Source organism: Eumetopias jubatus, unplaced genomic scaffold (assembly GCF_037043125.1).
Source record: "Eumetopias jubatus isolate StellerSeaLion01/CBP00866 unplaced genomic scaffold, mEumJub1_p1.0 scaffold_9, whole genome shotgun sequence".
In the NCBI taxonomy this organism is placed as follows: domain Eukaryota; kingdom Metazoa; phylum Chordata; class Mammalia; order Carnivora; family Otariidae; genus Eumetopias; species Eumetopias jubatus.
This window is the reverse complement of record NW_028274815.1, coordinates 7646905-7651150: the sequence shown is the minus strand read 5'-3', so window position 1 is coordinate 7651150 and position 4246 is coordinate 7646905. Positions and strand designations below refer to the sequence as shown.

Genomic DNA, 4246 nt, shown 5'->3' with positions numbered 1-4246 from the left:
AAGCAGCCAGGAGAGCCCCTCGTGTAGGCCGGAGGGCCCGGATGGCTAGGCAGGCTCCTTCCTGGAGGTAAGCAGGGCATTGGACGGTGAGGCCTGGGGACTACCAGGCCCTGCCAGAAGGGAGTTGAATCCCAGCTGCACCCTCACCAGGGGTGGGTTTGAGTTTGGGATTGTCATTTACTGGTTCTCCCTGAACCTCAGTTTTTCTCGTCTGTACAACGGGGATAATGCAGACTAACAACCTGCTGGCTTATTATAACCGGTCAGGATGCATTCGACGGACGCTCAGCAGACTATCATTGTTTTTCTCTGTGTTTTGCATCCCACAGAGCACCCGAGCTTCTGCGGCTGCACTTGCCTGTTTGTATCCCTCGCACGTGGCACTTAGTAGGTGCTTGTGGGAGCTGCTTAAATAGGCTGAGATCGGAGTCCATTTAAGCCATCTCATATTCTGTTACGTACGAGCTGTTCTCTCACCTGCTCCCTGGTGAGCCTGACGAGAGCAGAGCACTAGCCCACTCTTCTCTGCTGACCCCCTGGAGCTCCACGCCGTCCCGGCACATAGTAGGTAATCAATGTCTGTCAAGCTGAATTTATTGAGGACCAACCACAGGCTCTGCTCAGAGCCCTTGATGGGCCCTGCAACTCTGGAGTAAGGGAGGTCAATGTTCTCCATCCCATCTCACAGCTGTGAAGACTAAGGTTCAGCAACGTTGGGCAGGTTGCTTATTCTCAGAGTTGGTGGGCAGCAACCATCTCCTGATTTATTATCTGACTGACTCCTGATCCTGTGTGATTTCCATTCCACTGGCCCGCCGGAGGGAAGGTGACAGAGAGACCGGGGAGCCAGCCAGACACTCACTGCTTTGCTGTTTCCCCAAAGCCAGTTACTACCTTGCCCTTCCAAGCCCCTGCTCTGCCCTCGGCACTGGACCCAGCACAATTGCTGTGAGGGAATAGGGCCAGGGGTGGCGTGGCACTGACTGGAAGACAGATGCACCCTAGTCTGGCTTTGTGTGGCCAGCCAGAGACCAGCTAACAAGCTCTGCCCCGCCTGCAACTCAGGCAGCTGGTCCTGCCATGCCAGAGCACCTCGACCCCCCCCCACCCGACCCCAGGAACCCTCCTCCCTGCCCAGCCCCTCCGATGCTCGCCCGCCCTCCCCACATTCTGTGGATCTGTGGTGTTCTGCCCCTGCACAGAGCCTGCCTCCCAACGCTGCATCTCATCTCCATGGCAACACTCACCACCCCCACGCAGGACCGCTGTGCACAGCTGACCTGAGGCCTGTGCCCTCCCCTCTGGCTGCCTGTTTGGGTCAAGCGGACACCCACGCACCTGCGGGGGCCAAGACTCAGTGCTCACTTGTGCACCTACTCCCCCCCACCACAGGCAGAGTGCTAGTGTGTTTGGGGGGGGTGTGTATACGTCTGGGCGGGGCTGTGCACAGCTGTGTGTGTGTGCACCGTAGGCAGATGTTGAAAGCACCAACACCGCATCCAACTCCGGTCTGTGGAGCCCGGGGGCCTGCAGGCGATGCCTCGTTGTGTGTTGTGTGTGTGGGTCCTCTGTGCGGGTTTGTATCTGACAATGTGCCGGCACCTCTCTGGGTTTGGGTGTTGTCTGTGGGTCTGCATCTCTGGCAGAGCCTGGGGAGGGCCTGGTCCAAATGCCTGTCTGTGCCAGAGGCTCAGGGACCACAGCTCCTCTCACTGCGCTTCTCCAACAGCGGGAGAAGGGCCCCAGCTCCGGCCCATTCTCTAGGAAGCCTAGGGCCCATCAGTGGCTGGCCGGGGCGCCCATGGCACTCTTCGCTGTGCTCTCCCCCAGGGCCAAGAGTTAATCCGCAGACACAAGATGCTGGTCTTGGGCCCTTAGGATCCACATCATTTTCTCCTGAGCCACCACCCGATTCCATTTTCCTGGGCCAAGAATAGAAGCCATGGAAAGGGCCACAGTCGTGCGTCCGGAGAGAAGGAACATGCAACCTTGGTTCTGTTCACAACTGGCTGTGGGACCTTGCACTGGACACTGTGTCTCTGGGCTTCAGCTTCCCTGTTAATGATTTCTTATGGACTTTCTAGTCCTGACTACCCAGAATTCTGTCGAATGACAATTGTCTAAATTGTCTGTTCTCTTGACACGGAGTAGTTCCTCTCCTCTTCATGACAGCCCTCTGGCTTATCTGTTCTCTCCAGCTGATAAGGAGGAAATGGGAGCACAAAGGAGTGAAGTCACCCAGGAGGCCTTGGAGGCAGGGTCAGCCCCACCAGCCTGACCTGGAGCCTTGGCTTCTTTCTCCCACCTGCTCCCTGCGGCGCTCTGCCCACAGGTTCCAGGCCCAGACTGGCCTCCCCCTCCGCAGATGCTCAGGTGGGAGGGACAAAGGGCACCAGCCAGCTCTGCTGGGAGGCCCCTGCTCACCCCTGCCGCTGACAGGGCCATAAATCAAAGAGGGAAATGTCAGAAGGAAAAGAGAAAAGGCAGAGCAGTCATGCTCCCCACGAGGCTGGTGAGTAACAACGCAGGGAGTCCTGAGATAAAGGACTTCAGTGGGGGGGAGGGGGGGCAGGCAAGGCTCAGACAGGGCAGTGCAGGAAGCAGATGCCTCAGCGCTGGATCAGGAGGTGGGAAGGGGTTGAGGGGGCGGGCCTGGGACTGACAGGTGCTGCTCAGGGCAGGAGAATGAGGCACCTGGGCTCTGAGCAGGGTGGTAGAGCGGCACTGCTCGGACTTCCCAGCACACACTGGTCCCTGGGACTCCTGTGTGAAAGCACGTCCTGGTCCAGCAGGTCTGGGGTGGGGCCTGAGCTTCTGCATTTCTAACAAGCACCCAGGTCATGATGCTGCTGGTCAGGGACTGCGCTTTGAATTCCATGAGTGAGGGCTTGCCCTTCCAAGCCCCTGCTCTGCCCTCGCTGTGGGCTTGGCCTTGGCACCGGACCCGGCACAATTGCTGTGAGGGAATAGGGCCAGGGGTGGTGTGGCACTGATGGGAAGACAGATGCCCCCTAGTCTGGCTTTGTGTGGCCAGCCAGAGACCAGCTAACAAGCTCTGCCCAGCCTGCAACTCAGGCAGCTGGTCCTGCTACCCCGGAGCACCTCGATCCCCTGCCCACCCGATCCCCGGAACCCACCTCTCCGCCCAGCCCCTCCGATGCTCGCCCGCCCTCCCCACATTCTGTGGATCTGTGGTTCAAACACTGGCTGGGGTTGAACTTAGATCTGCCCCTAATCAGCTGAGAGTGGGCAAGTGAGTCCCAACCCACCGTGCCTTAGTTTCCTTACCTATGAAATGGGGATAATACTAGTAGCTACTTAGAGGAGGTGGTTGTGGGGATTAAAAAGTGAATCTAGCTTCCTCTCTCTTCCTCGGCGCTGCCTGTGGAGGTGGCAGCCATCTGTTACTGGGCATCATGGCTGCCCTCAGACCTCTGGTGAAGCCCAAGATCGTTAAAAAGAGGACCAAGAAGTTCATCCGGCACCAGTCAGACCGCTATGTCAAAATTAAGCGCAACTGGCGGAAACCCAGAGGCACTGACAATAGGGTGCGCAGAAGATTCAAGGGCCAGATCTTGATGCCCAACATCGGTTACGGGAGCAACAAGAAAACAAAGCACATGTTGCCCAGTGGCTTCCGGAAGTTCCTAGTCCACAACGTTAAGGAGCTTGAAGTGCTGCTGATGTGCAACAAATCTTACTGTGCAGAGATTGCTCACAATGTCTCCTCCAAGAACCGCAAAGCTATTGTGGAAAGAGCAGCCCAGCTGGCAATCAGAGTCACCAATCCCAATGCCAGGCTGCACAGCGAAGAAAATGAATAGACAGCTTGTTGTGCACATCATATTTGTGTTAATAAAACCATAAAACCTTAAAAAAAAAAGTGAATCTATGTTAGCTTACGTGAAAGCATGTAGATGGTGCTTGGTGAGTGGGTTATTCTAAAATGCTGGGCTGAACGTGGGCTTTTTGCTGAGGATAATGGGTTGCTGTTGAGTTTTAAGTGGGGAGTGACCTGACCAAAGTCTTGTTTAAAAGACTTTCTCTGGGTAGTGTTGGGAAATGAGTGGGAGGTGGAGGGCAGGCCCAGGACGGAGCTGAGTCAGGCCTGTTACGGGAGGGCGTGGGGGGGATGGGGAGCGGGGAAGCGGCGAGCGAGCCTGGCAGAGCCGCAGGATGCAACAAGAGAGGGGCAGGAAGGCCATTTCTGAGTCGATCTAACTAGAGTTGGCCCTGAAGGCCCGGA

At 56.8% G+C, this 4246-nt stretch overlaps 1 pseudogene; it reads left to right on the top strand.

The window, feature by feature from the left end:
* The first annotated feature begins 3381 nt into the window (after positions 1 to 3381).
* LOC114205883 (large ribosomal subunit protein eL32 pseudogene) lies at positions 3382 to 3858 on the top strand (annotated as a pseudogene).
* The last annotated feature ends 388 nt before the right edge of the window (positions 3859 to 4246 follow it).